Genomic DNA, 18,792 nt, shown 5'->3' on the forward strand with positions numbered 1-18,792 from the left:
AATTATCCTTGATCTTAGAGCTAGGACTAGTGTCCATGTCTGCCTTAGCTTTCCTGACAGCCCCCCTACAGGCCCGAGCAGAGGAGGAGGAAGACCATAATCCTTTTCCCTCGTGAGGTCCAGTGTCGGAGCCAGAAGCTTTGTCATCACCCACATCCAGCTGTGCGCACAAGCTGAGATCTGCTGGCAGCATGCTGCGGGGGCCGGCTAACAGCCAGGGAAGCCAGCAGGCCACGCGACTGGCTAATGCATCGAATACAGCTTCCAACAGCAGCAGAATCTCAGACCTTTACTTCATGCTCTAGGTCTCAAAACCAAAATGAGACCTGGAAAGGGAGCCTCCCTTGGGCCCCTGCCTGCCTTCCAGGGCCGGCTCAGCCAGAGACGGCAGAGGCAGATGCAGCACTAGCGGTGGTGGGGCTGATGCTGGCCTATACGCTATGCCTGTCCTTGCATGTAAGAGGGCTTGGGATGGCTTTGAGCTCTGGTGGGCCAGAGTTCCCTTCTCTCCTGCCCGGTTGTAGGGCACCTTGCAGATGCTGTTGGTGCTTTTATGATATTGGTGATACAACCGTCAATTAAGGAAATTTAGCACCAGTTGGCACTCAAGGTGCAAAGTCCAAGTCCGTTAAAGGACCAGCCTGCCATATAACTAGTCTCTGGCCAGACAAGCATCTCCAGCCTCTGGGGTGAGCACAAAGGAGCTGGCCCAAGGCCGGGGCTCTGCACCCAGGGGTTTTTTTCTTCTCTCGTCGTGGCTCTTGTACTCCCTGATGTTCTCTGTGCTCAGATTAAACCTGCCTGGGAGCGGTAATGGGATGGGCACCTATTAAAAGGCTTTGCCGCTGCTTCTGCAAGTGCTGCCACTACTGCTGTATTGTGGCAACATGATGAAGCTCCCCTGTGGATCGCCACACAGCACCCTTCCCCTCCCGCGAGCCCCAGCTTGCTTTTGCCACTGTGCTAGCACGCCCGAAAGACGGTGGCTTCTGTCCTGGGGAGGGCTCCAGGCCCGTGCCCAGCCCAGGTAGGTGAGGGTGGCTGTGACAAACCTTTAAAGTTGCTACCTGAGACTGGGAGTGGGGGCAAGGGGACTGTAGGAGCTGCATCACAGTGGCTGCTTTAGCTCTGTCCCTCCCCAATGCCCAAGGTCCCTGCCACTTCTTCAAATCCAGCCTTTTCCCCTTTATAACCAGTGGAGCGGCCCCAGCCCTTGCCCACTGGGGCTGGCTCAGACCTGGCGCAGGACACCCGAGCAACAAGGGAGCTCTAATGGGACCCAGATTTTGCGGTGGGCTTGTCTCTCCAGTGCATGGATGGGCTGTTTAACCATCAGGAGCAGAAATGTTGACTTTTGTGTAGTGCAAACTATTTACCATCATTTGAGTCTTCACTGGGACTCTCCCAAAGCCTTAGGCCGAGCCAGAATTCCTGCATGCACGTGGATGAAGGCCTCTGCTGCCTTGGGCTAACCCAGCTTCAATGCGTTGTTTCAGCTAACGTATTTATTACACGTACCTCCTTTTCCCAGTCCAGGCAAAGGCTGAGGCTTTTCCCCTGACAACAAGACATCGTTTCCCTCTGTGCTGTGCAACCGGCAGAGCTCTGAGTCGGAACAGATTTCTCTGCTTGATTAGGACAGCAAAGACACTAGGGCTTATGCTGGGGAGCCGGAGAAGAGATTAAATCTGCTCTTAAACAGGAGCAGAGAGATGGGGAAACTCAGAGGGGCAGCAAAGGCCCATGGTTTCCCTGCGTGTCATTCCCCAACAAGAGAACGCCGATCAGGCAATTAGCAATCCAAGCATGGGAATAATCCAACTGACACACACAGAGGGGACCCGAGGCTGGGGAAAAGCAAAAACGACACACAACATCTAGCGGAGAAATGATTCCTAATCCCATCAGCATCTCTGGCTGGGCAACAATCCTGTTTCTGGAAATGATTTTTCTAGGTCATTTTATTTCCAGACCCCTTTTTCTGAAAAATGCTAATGGGCTCAGGGCAGGGGGGAAGTCAAAGGGAGGGAAATGGGGGGGGGAAAACACAACTGAGCGCATGGAAGGCTTGCCGCACAAGCAGCTTTAGCTTTGTTGTGTTTGTGTACAGCACCGTGCACGGGAGGTCCGACTGTGGGACTGAGCCTCCTTGGTGCTGTAATTAAGGCTGATGGGTGCAATGGAGTGATTGCCGACACACGTGCTGGCGTTTACACCCAGACAGCTCCTTCAGGGCCTGTTTAGGACATGGCACACGTGAGGTTCCCCTTCAAGCCCACCATGCTACCAAGGGAGGGTCATTAGAAAGGCAACCCAGGATACTCTAAACTCTCCAAATCACTAAGGCAGAGAAGGAAAAGGCCTTCTGCGGCAGGTCAATGCTAGGTGGCTCCTCACTGCAGGTGTCTGAATACTGCCTGCACCTAGTGGGAGAGGGAGGAAGGTCTCCTTGGGCAGACTGTGCCATGCCCATCTTGGAGCTGGGAAGCGTTGGCTCATACGCTACCTCTGTTTTCCTTTTCTTCATTTTTAGCCTTGCACCCATGTGGCTAGACAAGTGCTCAGCTCTCGTTACCAGCGTCTCTGAGCTAGTCCCAGGGAACTGCCTCACACATGTCTGCCCCGTGCTGGATCCCTCTGCCCATTTGTGAACCGGTCTCATTCCTTCCCCGCCGCTGCGCTGCGGTGCGCCGAATAGGGATATTTACCCTTGCTGCATGACTTCTCCCTCCAGCCCGCTGGCCATTTTTCCTGCTTCTTCCTTGATTTCCTTCCAGGCCATCTTTCCCACTATGTGGCTCCAACACCCAATGCTAGATGCCAGCTGCAGCTGCATTGAGGAGGGCCAGCCTTTCCGTGCCACCGTGCACTGCTGTTTAGAGGTGGTCTCTGCCGCTGCTCCTGCAAGCTATTGCTGCAAGTTCCCCTCTTCTTCTTCACATCCTCAGGCACGTCCTCTGTGCCGGAAAGGAGTGGAGCCAGGGTGGCTCTTCCGCTAGCCAGAGTCTCCCATTTTCAGCCTATCGTGGTGTTCATTTTACACACACATACATTTAGGAGCCTCTTCCACCGTAGTTGCTCTGCCCAAACCAACATGATGCTTGGCCTGTCTTCCAGCAGAGCTGGGAGTATTTTGATTTCTCCGCGGTTGCTATCCGGAGATCCAGCACACTGCAGTGACGGCTCAGGGGCCGTGCCGGTTCTCTGCAGCCGAGTCCCACTCGCTCCTCTGCAAATCCTTCAACATCAAACTGCCTCCCCGTATCCAGCATCATCAGCGCCCGGGCCAGCGCTGCCTCACCCCTCCACCTGCCCCTTCCTCCTCCTCCCTCTCCCCGTCTCAGGAAGGATACATCCCGCTACCTTGACTTTCGAGGGACTGCCGTAATTGCAGCGAGGTTCGCTAACACCCACTCGGTCGCGTTTGATCGCAGTTCCGCCGCTTTGTTCATGTTTTCTCGGCTCCTTTCCTTTGTGTACAGCAAACCTGCCACCACCCACTAACCAAAAACAATCACTTGAACGCGTGTATGTATTTACATAAATCCACGCACAGCATCAAAGAAATGCATGCCTCAGTTGTCTCTGCGGAGAGGCAAGCTGAATTCAAAGGATACAAGTGAGGAGATCGGCCAGGGAAGGGGACAGTAACTCTCCAACCGTTTAACCTGTTTTTTATAACCAACTTACAGGATGCCCCCAGACCCTGGAGGCCCATGCCAGGAGAGCTGTTGGTGGGCCGTGTTTCCTAGAAGCAAGGGTCAAAAAGCAGAGAGCTGCTGGGAACAGCGGCAAGCCGGGCCGCTCTGGCCCAAGGCCTCGTGCCCATTAACAGGGATGCCCCTTATCCCTTAACAGGGACGCCCCTTATCTTGGAACAGCTGCAGAGTCGGCTTCATGCTGGGCACGGACGTGACTGGTGAAAAAAGTATCCTGATGCCCACCTTGCTGGGGTCATCTGACCCCAGCAGCCTTCCCTGCCCAAGGGCAGGGGGGCTGGACCCAGAGATCGGGTAAGGTCCCTTCCAGTCCTTAATATCTTTGACAAGCCAACATTGGCTTTTTTGCCATTTTCCTCTCTCTCTCCCCCTCAAGATCTAGGCGCAGGATGGGAGCTGGGATTCTTGGGTTCTCCTCCTGATTGTGCCAGAGATCCCCTGCACGATCTGGATTTAGCCACAACCAGAGATAAGGACACTTCTGGTCCTCCCAGGGACGCTGGGAGATGAAATTCGAGTGGTTGTGAAGGTCCCCGAGAGTGCTGGATGGAGCAAGCCCCTGGAAAACAAGACACCGCGTCGGAGGGTAGCGTGGCTGCTACCGGACCATGGTCAGAAGACCCTGCTCTTTCAGTTCTGCCCTTCATCGAGTTTTCAGTCCTCCCTGACCTTGTGCTTTTCTGTCCTCTTCCTAGATCCTGCTGGCAGCCTTGTCTCATTCAGGGTCCTGAAAATACCTGCGCGTTCAGATCCGACTGCCTTCGCACCTAGCATCCATCCTCCCGAGCCTTTTCACTCCACAGCCCCGGTCAGCTCAATCCATGCAAACTCCACACAGTTTCTTCTTAGCCCTTATGTCAGTCTTGAAAGGTTTTGAGAATTACCCCTGTCTCCTGAGAAGCTGGAGACTGGCAGCCTGGCTCCATGAGGCTTTTAATGGCACTCCTGGAGGTAGCCAGCACCCAACTAATACTGTCCATGATCCTTATTCTTAAACAGGAACCTGGTCACGCAGTAGACACCTTTCTATCCTCTGGTGCCTATTTCAGCACGAGAACCCCTTCTTCCCATCTCCAGTCCATTGTGCGGGACCCTCCTGGACCACCTCCATTCATTCCCCCCTCCGACCATCAATATTGAACGTTTCCAGCTCAGCGCTGAACCGCCTTCTGCACTAGACTGCACTCAGTTGCAGTCTTACTCGCTGCTACCCTGGCAGCCTAAAAGCTCAAGAGAGCAACTCATTAACCGGTTTTCCGAAATACCTTCCACACCTGCCTTTAGCTAGAGTCCTAACAATTACCTTCTTTCACTCGCAAGCAGTCAATTGAGTTTAAAAATCGCTGAATCTTGGATGAATTGTTCAGCTAATGCTGCAAGCAAGGTTTTCCTCCTTGGGTTCAAAAGGGCACTGCCGTCTGGTAAATGCACCCTGGTGATTAAAATCCCACCTCTTGTGCTGTAATACTGATGCCTTGTCACCTTGCTGGCAAGGTGGGAACCCTGGATAAATTATGCTTTTGACGATCAAGTAGCATTTAACATACAACCCTGAGCTGCCCCAAACCAGCAGGATCGTGACTTGACTCAAATTGCTTAAATAGAAGCAGATTTGCGTGGCAAGTTACAGAAACGGCGAGGAAAGCATGAAATGAGAGCTGACATGCTCGTAGCGGGTCACTGCAGGGAACATCCCCGAGCATGCCCACAGCTTAGTTAGAGGACTCACTGAAGAAACACAGAAACCATATATAGCAGCAAGTTATTCTGGTGGCTCAAAGCTGCACTGCCCTATTGCTCGCTCCTATTTTCAGGTCCCAAAGACCGTGGGGCCAATTCTGCATTCGACCACAGCCTTTCAGGATGTTAGCAGTTAACAGAGGCGGCAGTGAATCCTCACTACAAGATAACCCTGATCTTGGTGCTTCCTCAACGGTCATAAAGGAAGCAAGGGATAGCAAGTGATCCATACTGCTGCTATATTGCCCTGTTATATGCCTAGGGAGTAAAAAATCCACAGGCGATGTTTTCTGCACTCCGGTTGCTCAGCCGACTGAGTCCTTGGCCGCTACTGCAGTGGAGCACGAGTTAGAGCAGCCTTAAGGCTGCTCTAACACAAGGAACTCAACAGCTGTACAATATAGTTACATGCCAGCACTGGAGTAAGACCACCTTGGTTCTCCCTGCATGTCCCCGCACTGCGAGTAGGTGGGTCAGGACGGAAAAGGGAGGCTTATGCATCTCAAGAAGGTGCTTGGTTTCATATGTCCCCCCTACCACAATGTTGGGAGAAAGCCTGGAAGAAGAGATCTTTCTGCTGATACAGAGAAGAGAGGTCTTGTGAACGCAATACACAGCCGTCAGGCGGCATCACTCTCAAGTTGGCATACAAGACGCTTCCATTGGTGTCGATGCGTACATCAGCAGTTACTTCCAGATACGCAAGTGAATATCATTCCTTGTACTGGTTTATGCCACTTCTTTACTCTGCATCTCATGGAAGGTCTTCCCAATTACTTCTTTACATTTCCTAGGGCCCACAGGGTGAAACACTGATCCCACCAAACTCAGTATGGCTCCCTTAAACTCCAGTGAGGCCAGGGTTTTAAGCTTTTCAGCCGGCATAACTTGTGTTATCACTGCCTGCTGTAACAGTGTTGTCTACCCATGATTTATTCTGTGTCCTTAATGCCTCAACTCCTGGATTATATGGGAAACGTGGCTTTCCTTCCAAAGGAAGAGTACATTTCTAGTCCTCAGAAAGTGCAAATGTGATCCCCAAACCTGCAAAGCTACCAGGTAAAGAATGAGAAGCCCCCTTTTGATTTTAAAGCCTTATTTTTTTAAGCTTGCCACCTGATTTTTGAGGCCTTGTTCATAAGTTTGGAGTGCCGGGGGCTGGCAGCGCAGTGTCGGTAGCTCCCAGCTAGGTGCAATCTGCTTCTCCTCGTGAGAGAGGCTGTATCTCAATCTCTACCTGCAGAAAAATGCTCCCCAGAGCAGAGACATTTAGATACGACCACAGCTTACAACATTTCCAAAAGGTCATGGCTTGTAATAGAGAATGAAGCGCAGAACCCATTTACTGGCAAGAAGGACTCGTGAAGGATTACTTAATATTCCACCGGCATGTCTACTTTTACCCAGTGCATAATTCATCCAAAGCCAGTCGCTCAGGGGACCCGGTCACGCAGGGGAACCGACATAAGGATGCAAAATGGACAACTGGTTTCAACTTGCATTGCTGAAGAATAACCACTAGATTATGGGAAAGCCATGCCTAGCTCCGCTCTAGAAGTAGCTCCTCCCTGCCCAGGTCAGATGCTTGCCCTGCATGGGAAGGGGGATGCCTGCGCTGTCATTGCTCTTGCTGCACTTGGGCCTCTGGTTAAAATCGAAGACAAGACACTGAGAGCCATCAAGGTAGCACCAAAAAAACACCATAGCTAGAGTCCAATTTTCTAAGACTCCTGGCACATCCGCTCAGCCTTGCGTGAGCTTTCAGTCTCCCGGAGCCACGTTATCCGCTAAAGCCACGTCCAGGGACAAATGCACGCCGGACAAGAAATCTCGCTGAACCTGCCAGCACAGTTCTCCTGTGGACTTGTTTGCCAACAGGCTATACTTATCAGATCTCCGTCACAGGCGCCGTCTTTTGATGGTATCTGTCACTGGCCTTGTCTAGCACACATTAGTGACTTGGAGGAGGAAACAAAGTGCTGTGCTAGAGAGAGAGGGATGAACACAGAGGACAGTCAAAGCCCAGGAAATGATTACTTTTTTAAAGCATGCTTTCTTCCTCTTCCCTCAATGTACAAATGAACCTAGCAGGACCCCTCAGATTCACACACCCTTCACCTTGCCCCCTTCTCCATCACCAAATGTTACCCCATGTTCAGGGCCCCCCCAGGGCAGACCACTCTTCATATTAATCCGCTCCTCGAGCCTCTGCAGCATGTTGCCCTTGTGCAGCGGAGGCGCGGGCGAGCTACCCGGAGAATACGCTCCGGCACTGATCTCCCGCTCTCCTTTTTCCAAGCCCCCCCCGTTACAATGCTGAGAGATTTACAGGGAAACAGCCAGCAACTGCCTGGGCTGTGACCCCAAAGAAAGAACAAGCATGCGCGTGATAAAAAGGCCAGAGCTTTTATTCCAGCCAGGACGAAGACAAGAAATCGCAGCCACAGTCTGGGTGCTGGCTTCCACCGCTGGAGATGTAATTCCTGCTTTCTGCCTGCTGCTTCCCTTTTGCTGACTTACCTCCCTGTTTCCCTCCATCCCCTGCACTGGCACCAGTGGTCTTCTCCAGCCACCCCAGTATGCCGCTGCCTTCCCCCCTTGCAGCATGCATGCCCTCTTCTTACCAAGCTCCCTTAGCTCCTCTTGGGCTTCCAGACAAGGCTCCTGCCTGCCTCCATGGGTTACTCTTGTCCCAAGGTCCTAGAGGGCCATGGCAGGTTATAGTACAAGTCCCGGCAAGTGCACATGGCCATGCCAGAAAAGAGGGCAGCCTGGCTCCTGGCTTCTTGCTCTTGGAAATGGCCCAGTGCGCTCCAGGGGGTGGGTGGCAGTACGTGACCACCCTTTGCTGCCGGGGTAGCCAACGTGTGGCCCAGGAGCCCAACAGAGGTGCACCTCGGGGAGCAGCCATCTACCCCAGCATGTGCTGACACGAGAAGAAGAGGATTGGGATCAAAACGGACTGCTGCCTGCCAGGCCCTGCAGCTTCTGTACCGCTGGCTGCGCATCAGGCTTATTAGGTGAAGCCTCACGCTGCCATTACAGCCCTCACCTGGGAAGCCCTAATTTAACCCAGCAGCGTGCTTTAGAGGTTTCCAGGCGAGCGCCGGACCTCATATCACGGCAAATACCGTTTGCGTCCGTGGAAAGGCCTCTTGCCGCATGCAGTTCCCCTGTGTTGGCACGAGGTGGGCCCTGCCCCTCCACTCACACAGCCAAGGGAGCGCCGCTGATTATGAAGCATCCCGCGACCACACCAGGAAAACACACACTAATTATCCAGCCTTCAGCAGGCTGATTAATGACACCACCCACTAGCATGCGGAGGAGCCTGGCCTGTCACACGAAACAACTCATCCCTTCTTGACTTGGGCCAGACGGGCCCTGTTCTGCTGCGGCTGGATGCCCACCCGCCCGGCACACGGTGGGGGCAGATCCTGCTCGCCGTGTCCGGGGCAGCCCCCCTAGGAGCCTCCGATCTGGATGCTGCAGCAACCTAATTAGAAGGCGTTTCCCAAGGAATCCATTCAAAGTCCACAGGATTTGCTGCACTAATTAGGCTACTTGGATATCCAGGCCAGTGTTTCGTCTCCTGCTGAATTAGACCGGTCCACTGGCTCATTGAGTCAAGAGTTTATCTCGACTGGATTTTACCCGCGGCTCAGTGCACGCTGGGCCAGGACCCCTTAAAAGACCCGTGCGGAAATGCACTCGGGATCAATCCCTCCTGCATTTCTCCGACTGCCTGGGCCGTGCGGTTAATAATACAGCTCCTGTATATTAATGCTAATGCTTCTTTGTACTGCAGGAGTGCCCAGACGGTTGTCAGGCCACGGTGGTAGGAGCTACACCTGCTCCAAAGAGCTCACAGTATCTCCATCGTCCCAGAGGTGCAGAGGTCTGGGGGTACAACACACCTATTACTTGACACAAAATACATCAAAGCTACCAACCCAGTTAAATCTTCCTCCGAGTTACTGTATTTCGACCCAGCGGCAGGGGTAAAGGAATAATGAACGGTGATGTCCCCTCACCCTGCGACCAGGCCCTTCCTCCTTCACGCTCCCGGGTGCCAGCGATGGAAGGAGGGGCTGCCGGACACAGAGGAGCCAATATTCCTCCTGGATGATGGGTTGCCCCTCACACTAGATTTGACGAAGGGACACGAGAGGCAGGGAGAGAGGAGAAATTAGGGGCAGGAAAAGATGAGAGAGAGCCGGGGGGAGAAGGAACAGGCAGAGCATGGCAGGAGTGCAGGGAAGGGGGAAGAAGAAAGGAACAGCAGGCAGAGCCCGGGAGAGCGATGGGGCGCCCCGAGGAGGGGCCAGGGGGAAGCCGGCTGCCCTCCTGTCTAAACACCGACGGCTCACAAATGTCACGTTGCCGAGAAGCACGAGTCAGGAGACGGCCGTCCTTTCAGAGGGTTTGATTTAGCTGGATGGCGGGATTTATGGGAGAGAAGAACAGATTGACAGGCCAGACTGCAGGACAGATGCCCATTTCAGGGACAGATTGGGGGAGGCAGCAGTGAATCGCGGCACGCTCGTGCTACCCCAGCACGGCTGCAGCCTGCCAGCTCTGCTGGGGAAGATGCTGGTTTGGACATGCTGAGCTGAGCACATGGCTCCCGCACTCCCTCCTGTGCCCCCAGCACTGCCCCTATTCAGCACGACTGCAGGGTGCAGTTTATCACTCCATGAATTCCTCTTTTGGATTTGGCTAGGTGCAGATGAAGGAAGTTTCCTCCTGGGCAGTGACTGGGGTGCCCCTGTTTGTGAAGTATCCCACAAAAGTCTGCTTATCGAGCCTCTATTTGCAAGGACAGCCCTGTAGCTACGGAGCTGACCCTCCCTGGGGAACTAGGGCGGGAGAGGAGTCAGATGCTTTTGGATGCTGGCTGGCTTTTCTCCTACCGAATGTGCAGTGGGTGCCGGTGGCTTCGGGACTGAAATCTCCTGGAACAAAATGATCGGAGCGATCATCCTTGACGGAGGGAGCCTGGAACGACAGAGTTCCCAGGATGGTTCACTTCTCGATGCATTTCAGCTCCAGTTAGCATCAATCCAGGGCAGAAATGCATTTTTAAATACCCGTCTACAGCTGTTGCAGCTAAAATCTTATGGCCGTCCCAATTATGACGGTGGCAGCAGATAGCGAGGACAGGAAAGTGCTGTTACAGGTGAAATAAAGCTCGACAGTGCCTGATAAACCTTCCCTCCCCCAGTCAGGACCCAGACAAATCTGGATCATTTTGGTCATTCAGAGGCGGGGAAAGTAGAAGACATCTTCACAGACCATCTCCCAGGGGCACGGAGAATGGCTCGGTGCTCTATTGCACTCCCGGCAGCTATGGGGAACACGGCGTATGGGTGGGAAGAAAAGCGGACAGCGTTGGGATGTTTGACGTCTCAGACCCTGCTGGTTCACTTCCCCGGGAATTGAGAGGGGCCATGCAGAGACCCTGGGCTTTGCCAACAAAGCGAGTTCTGCAGAGTGCGGCATCTTGTGACAGCTATCTGACAAAATATTTAATTTCCAGCTATTTAAGACTGCAAACGTGTTTCACAAAATAGGGAGGGTTACTGGGGGTGTTCGACCCATTGCCGTGGTCAAGCTTTTACATGAATGGCAGCCTCTTGCTCTCTGCATCCCTGTTCTACCTCCATCTGTTCAGAGGCTGCATTTCCCCCGGGGACCACGGACTTGTGTGTGCAACAGTATTCACAAGGAAACGAGGGAGGCCCACAATCAATTCTCCAGCATCAGGGCACCAGCTGACAGCTGCAGGCTCGGGGAGGGTCTGTCCTCATTTTACACATTTTGCTAGGAGCACCTAGGGGTCTGTCTGCACCAGCAGGTCTCGTTCTCAACCTTTTTAACCTCAAGACATCCCTCAGACTCAAGGCCCTCCTTTATAACGGTTGTGAACTGAGTGGCACGCCACTTCAAATACTGATTTATACATTACAGGACTTGCCTCCTTGCAGGCCCTGGGGCCAGGCAGCGTAGGTGGGGGAGCGAACTTGGTTTGAGTAGCCTCACGTGCCTGTAAGAGTAAGGATTTGTGAGCCCCTTTAGTACCATCAGTATCTCAGTCACAAAACAGGGTCGACTCAGGAAGGCCACTGGACCCCGGTGCCTGAATGATATGGCAGGAGCTTTGGCCTATGAAGTTTTGGGGCACCTGCTATCTCAACAATGTCAAAGCAGAGGTGGACAACCCCCTGTCCACCCCAGCAAGGGAAGAGGTGGGTGGGGGGAGAGGACCAACATGTTGCTCCCTCCTGATGTGTGACGGGGCCTCTGAAATGACCAAATCCCGTGGGGCCTGCCCGTTTTGCTGAATCTATTAATGTTACTCAGCTCCAGCTCCATGCTGGGATCCTATTTGCTGCTCTTTAAAACGATCCCTCGTTTGAGCTCCTCTTAGGTGGACCCAAGAGGGAGTACTAGTCCTGTTCTCTCCAGCGACGCGCCTGAGATTACCAGGCTTAAAATGTCTAATAGCTGTGAGCTCAGTGTCATTTCTTCAGTCAAATCACCTCTCCTTCTTTCATATCAGAGACAAGCCAGCGGGTAAGAGGTTTCTGAGCTATTAAGCAGAATAAAACTTGAGGTCCCAGACTCTCAAGCACTGCAGGATTAAAGCTGCCTATAGGAGAGAGGAAAGAGTCAAGAGGAAAGGACGCCGGGCAGCTGAGACGGCCCTGAGCTGAACATGTTGAGCTGTTAGGATCCAAGGTTTTGGTTTTGATACCTGGAGGGAAAGAGACACAGATGAGAAATTCTGCCCGAGACCCAGGTCTGGAGGTTTCCTACCCGAAACCCTCACATCTGCCGGTGACAGCCATCACCTGCAGAAGGCAAGACATTAGGGGCCGACAATACCATGCTGGATGCCTGTTGCCTGGTGGTATGGAGATGTTGCCTACCACCCATGGGGGCTACACTAAAAAGATGCAGAAGCGGCACGCGGACAGCATTAAAGGTGTGCGTCGGGGAGGGAAAGAGCACGTTTGTTTGCTCTATCCCGTAATAGAAACTAAGTACACTATAGTAATTTTTTACTAGTTGTTTCATTCGGGGATAGTTTCGTTTCCTATTCCTATAGGATAGAGTACAGACAGAACAGTTACAGCATACTGGGCAGCAAGATCCTCCCCACATTTAAAAAAAAAAAAAAAAAATCAATCAAGATAGGTGTTTCGTCCAGGACTCTCCAGAGCCTGCTGGGCACAACTGGGCTCTATTGTGCCCAACTGTATAGAAGAGGCTAGTGATATCGAGTCCTTGCAGAGGACTGCCTGGGCAGTGGAGCCTGCCTGGGAGTAGAAACCTTTCCAGTTGTGCCCAGCAGAAAGAGATTTATTCGAGCCTCCAAAAAGCCTTTCCTGCTCCTGGAATGGGCTCGTCACGCTCCCCGAACGAATGAGCAGCTCCCTCCGCATTTCAACCCAGGCTCTTCGCTTGCACAAAGCTCCAGGTCTGCTGGGCGGAAAACAGATCTACTGTTCTCATCCGGTCCACCTTCCCTCTCTGTTCTGCTAATGCACGTTCCTCTCTTCCCCTCCTCCACCCTGTAAAAGCCTTCTGAGGGCCAAGGGCAGCTCCAACAACTGGTATCAGGAGGACCTTGTGTCACAACATCCACCAGATGACCTGCAGGAAGAGACTCCAGCATCCTCATGGATGGACGGTTACTCCAAGCCTCCAGAGCACCTACATAGCACGGCACAGTCCCCTAGTACCCACAGGCCCATCAGATGGAGGACGTGTACTGCTCGGTCTTACTTCGCCCATTGACACGTTGTACATGCACATAGCACACTGCAGCATTTACAAACTAACAAAACCCCAGGGAAATCCAACTTTAGGTTGAAAATGGGCATCCAATCAACTGCAGAACAAACCAGCTCTACAGAGGTCAGGCTCCCCATAACCAGTGCCCCTAAACCTCCGTCGCGTTTTTGAGCCGACAAGACCACGCCGACAGGACAACCTCCACCCGACACGAGTGCTGGCGCACCAATGAACTCAGCAGCATCATGATGCCGTACAGAAAACCGGAGTAATCACGGGGAGAGGCGCCGTCGCTCTGCAGGTACCGTCAGGACAACGCCACCCCGAGCAATCACTTACTGCTCTGCAGGTCAGAGTCCGTATCAACATTTGGGTTCGTTGTGGCATGAGAAGCTGGGTAGCTTTAAACGGCAAAGATTTCTGCGCAGCCGGTCAGCAGCCTTCTGCATAAAACAGAAAAAGACAAAAGAAGTATCACGTACCAGCATGTCCACGGCAAGCGTTTTGAAGACCCGCTCGGGATTACTGGCAGCAAGGCTACTGCATGCAATCAGGGGAGGGGACGTCTCAAGTATCTGGCACATTGGCCCTGACTTGTGATCTGAACATCCCAGATTTACTAATGATCCTAATTTCTGGCATGTCTACCCTGCAGGATCCCTGTACAAGCATCGGAGGCCCTGGGGCCCTCATGGAAAGGCTACCAGGTCTCGGGGAATGCAGCAGGTGCTTAGCAGCATACAGCAATGCTATGCAAAAATGAAGGATGTGAAGCAAAGGAGAAAACTGAATCCACAGAGTCTGCAGAGCGGGGCTGTAAACGGCCACATTGGACTCCTGATCTGAGGGACGCAATTAACCCCTGCTCTAGCACAACTTCACTTTTCCCTTCCTGCCTGAAGGATGGTGCTGTCTACTAGCACCATGCTACCGCTTGGGCTCAATACTGACTTGCAAGGAAAACCGCCACGTGCCAAATCAGCTCACCGCTTCTGGAAAGGATGTAGCGTAACCTTGCTTTTCGTATGGGAAAGAGATTAGATTACTTCTGCATTCGAAGTGCAAGCTTGAGGCTGCAGGCAGCCAAGACTCTTCATGTACCACACAGGCAAACCTTTTGGAGCAGCTCTTCTGAGGTGTGATCCAAACTCCAGTTTAATTTGTTTCTAACAAGAGGCTTTGGATATCGCCCCTCTCTGGATAGGGAGCCCAGCCAGAGGGACTGTATATATTGCAAACTGTCCCCAAACTAAGGCTTGGCCTAGGCTGCATCTGGATGAGGAGATTATATCTATAAATAGGCAGCTGCTCTGAATTTGCAATGGCTTATCTGGCCCAGAATGAGAAAGCAGGGCTCTCCGTTCGGGGCTGGGGAGCTGGACTCGCACGGCCCTCCCTGGGCAGACCAGAGAAGCGAGGTCCCTCTCCCTGCCATCCCTCCATCCTGATTCAGAGCATCACCACGAGGAACGTCAAGGAGGACAGAAATGTGCAGGGCAGATAGCAAGGCAAGCCCGCTCTGGGATCATTCCCATCCTGGCGATACCACAGCTGCTTCATCTGAGCATCCTCTTTTAGTGGAGCTTGTTCACCCGGGGATTATGAGCAGGACGGGAGACGCGGAGTGCCAAGAGCAGAAGATGCCATCTGAACCCACCCATACTCTTTGCCTCTTGCTATGAACATGTTTAATGCTACTGCCAGACTAGCTGCCTTGGACCCAAAGCCTTGGTGCACCCTTGGGAGGCGGGTATCCCAGGCAGCAATGGGCACGACAAGCCTCCTGCACAACTTCCCACGAACTTGGAGAATCCAAGGGAAGGCTGAGAGTTCACCCTCCATAACCCACTCAGGCCTTCCCACCTCAGTGGAGACCACCCCCAAGCAACCCCAGCTACACCAGAGGCTTAGAAGAGATCACATGGAGATCCACTGGCTTTCCCAGTCCTGCTCGTGACTGCCCTCAGCAGCGCCGGCCTCGGGGCCCAAAGACAGCCACTCGATCCAGAAGAGCTGCCACACTGGTTTGACCTGCATGCTGACGGCTGATTTGGAGCCGTCGTATGGCGAACGAAGGCCATGCAGCCAGCAAGTCCTGGGCTCTGTTGCTGTCCGAGTCTCCTGTCCGGCAATCAGCTTCCTCCTCCAGCACAAGGTGGTATGAAGCGGCCTATGCCAACCGCCTGTTTCACACATCAGCTACCCACCTGAAAACTGTCTCTCTCATCTCACTTTCTCCTGGAACAATGATGATCCGGAGGTGGAAGCCGGTCCCCACCTGTAATCAGAGCTGCAGCCAGCTGCATTATGCTCCCAGAGTCGTGACTTCCACTTTCTCCCCTTTTTCTCCCCTTTGTGGGCTGCACTTTCAGCCACCGCCTGGGAAACTTGCTTCCCCGCATCCCATCGGCTGACTCAAAAAGAAATAATGGCCTTCATGCTTGGCTAGAGGGAAGGAAAATAGCGGGGGGCAGGAGAAGAGAGAGGGGAGCAAGGGAGCAAAGTGCATCCACCACCTCATCCCTGTTTTTCAAGGGTCCCGAGAGAGCTCCCAAAGTGTTTCTACCAAACCCAGAGTCACCATATCCAATCTGTTAAGCACGACAGGGCTCAACACCATGCAAGATATCAGTAGAGTCAGTCCCTGCCCTGATCCTAGCAAAGTAACTGCAGGATCTTACCTCTTGGGGAAATGCTGTGCTCATACTTCTAGGGGACTGGAAAAGCCCCCAGGCAGACCGCCCATCTGCTCTCTCCACCACTCCTAGCAGGTGCCATCTCACCTGCCCCAGTATCTCCCCAACTTTTTTTTTAGTCCACCATTATGGGAAGGGATCACATCCTCTCCTGGTGCCAACTCCATTGAAGTTGAGGGGCTGGATGCTCAGGTCAAAAGATAACAGCCCTGCTGAACTGGGGTTTCATTCTCCCCCCCAAAGCTGCACTACAAAGTTTTTGAGCAACAGACTATCCCTGAGAGCAGCTAGCAAAAAAAACAGAGCCCGGTTTACAGGTCCACACAGTCGGCCACCTTGCCAAGTCAATCTTGCACGATGGATATACTCAAGGCTCCCCAGCTTAGGGATAAGGACAAGAGAGCTTCTCCCCCAGTGGTCTCTCCCTACTCATTGCCCCGAAGGAACAAGGAACAGAGACTGCGGGTGGCAGCTCCAATTTAAAAACGAGTAAAAACTAAAAGGCCTTCACCCAGACAATACAGAATGACTTTTAACTTCTTCAACAAAAACACTTTTAACTTCAGGTTCAGCATTTTCACCGACATCCAGAATCAAAAACGCACGCCGAGTGTATTTTTGGGTAAGGAAGGCGAAGCATTCAACTGCGTGACGACTAGTTTTGACAATTCAGAACCGATCCCGAGCCTTCACGTTTGTGCCGTCGCTTAACAAGAAAGAAAAGACGCTGAAAAAAAGCGACACTCGATCTTCCACAAGCAACCTGAACTCTGATCCTTTCGACTTCATGCTTGGTTGTTGGGTGATGTACAAGAGGAACACGCTATAATTAGAACAATAAGACGATGTGAAATGATTGCAAGGCTTTTCTGTGGAGAACGGATAAATCAAGTGTTGCTTAATTTGAGGTGTCACACACTTTACAGTGTAGGTGTGAGAATACATGTTTCAGTTACACATCATTGGTGGATACAAAGCAGGTGTGGTTTGCGCAGTGTCTAAATACTATGATAAGTGAAACGTTAGCACTGCTTGATGAGCGCGCGGTTGTGGCAGACACCCCACAGTCCAGCGACGGCGTGCTTTGGCGCACCATCCTAGTCAGGGATGTGCGGGGTGGATCCGCCAACAGCGGGCCGAGCCTCTTTGATTTAAAAACTAAGTCAATCTGGAGAAGCGTCGACTGAGCGAGTCAGAATTACGGCCGTTTTGAAGACACCAGGTGCCGATTTTAACGGGAAGCATTAGCAAATTGGACATGGGCATTTTTTTTTTTTTTTTTTTACCGTTCGCCTCCTGAAAAATGGAACGAAACCCAGGAGACTGTCAAAACCCACTCATCCTCCACAGCATCCCCCTCTCCTGCCTGCATGTACATGTTCTCTTTCTGGATTGCAGGTTTTGGGCAGGTCTGGCTTTCCACCTGCACGGCAGCACACACATTGTCGAGGTGATGCTAACACCACAATTGCAAGTTTTATAAGCAGAGTATAAGGGTATTTAGAGTCTCATCTGTTACTTCAGCAGATCATTTCCATACATTTGAATGATTAGGGTCCCTGCAATGCTCTTGGTATGTATTTTTGGTAACTCTTATGTCACCTAGCAACCTCAACTTCACATGAACGAAGTTCATTGTCTGGAAATCTATTATCCTTTCAGCTGCCATTGGAAAGGGACCCGACGGGACTGCAAAGTCGACCCTTTCGGGTGTCCGGTCTCCGAAGCAGGACGCAGAGCCCCGCTCCTTGTTCCCAAGAACGGAGCCGAACCCCGGGGCTAGGGCCAGGCATTACACATCAACCGGTTTAAGTGATCAGAAACTGGTCGAAACCTGTACCAGAACAGCTGTTCAGCGCACGGAAACCAGTCGCAGAATGGCTGAAACCGGTCCAAGATAAACCCGATTCAATCCGGTTCATGCAATGCCTGTCCCAGACCCCTGTGCTTCAGTCCCATCTACGCCACTTGTTCACATGTCCTTGAGCGTGAGAAAATCTTTCAACGGGTCCTACAGCCACAGCTGAGGTGCAAGAAAAACAGCTGTCCTGGAGCTAAAATACACTGCGACAAGCTCAAGGCTCTCCACCTGCCCGGTGCGGCTGCATGTAGCAAACATAACTTTCTCCAAACCACCGGCCCTTTATGAAGCAAAAGGAAAACCTGCTAGCTGCCAGCCGTTCAGGGCCATTGATGCGTCGCGGGGCTGCTTTGGTCGAGGCCAGCAGGGAGCCGCGGTGACACATCCCCGGGAGCCAGTACAACAGTGCATGCAGCTGAAATGCTAGTGTTTTTGAGCGTGTAAATTAGCCTCACGCTTACTAGCTTGGTCCGGCTGACCTCTTTGAGAAACCAGCGGTGTGCGCGTGGATGTTAACGCACAGGGCACCTGCTATGGGAAGCTGCAACAACGGGCCCCCGAACAGAAGGCACAAGCGATCCTACCCGCCGAGCAGCAAAAACACCTCTGCCCTGACCTTCCCGACAAATCCCACTCCCATTTACCATTTCGCTCATCTAAGGGAGACTGGGAGGAGGTAGGAAATGTGGTAAGAACTATCTTTTACGCTAATGCCCTATTTGCCTCTGCAAAGGATAGCCGCCGGGAGCAGCTGGGTGGGGGAGATGGGGAGGAGGCGGCACTAGGAAGCACCGTGTCTGGAGCAGACGACTGGGACAAGAAGGCCAGTGCAGAACAGAGTAGGCTGGGAAGAAGCCAACAGGGCTAAATCAGGATTTTGGGATCCGCCCATGAAACATGGACCAGCGCAGGGGCCAAGCCATCTGTTGAGACATTGCAACCATGCACTGGCCACCTCTTAACAGCCTGGGGCCTA

At 52.6% G+C, this 18,792-nt stretch overlaps 1 protein-coding gene across 2 annotated transcripts in view; it reads right to left on the reverse strand.

The window, feature by feature from the left end:
* Window positions 1–18,792, reverse strand: part of LINGO3 (leucine rich repeat and Ig domain containing 3) — an 89,109-nt gene that overhangs the window by 58,091 nt on the left and 12,226 nt on the right. For both annotated transcript variants that reach the window (XR_002105045.1, XM_019557065.1), the window contains exon 2: window positions 13,599–13,702. The gene's annotated coding sequence lies outside the window, so the exon portion shown is untranslated. The remainder of the gene's footprint in view (window positions 1–13,598; window positions 13,703–18,792) is intronic.

Source organism: Crocodylus porosus, unplaced genomic scaffold (assembly GCF_001723895.1).
Source record: "Crocodylus porosus isolate Cpor-Errol unplaced genomic scaffold, CroPor_comp1, whole genome shotgun sequence".
Taxonomy (NCBI): Eukaryota; Metazoa; Chordata; order Crocodylia; family Crocodylidae; genus Crocodylus; species Crocodylus porosus.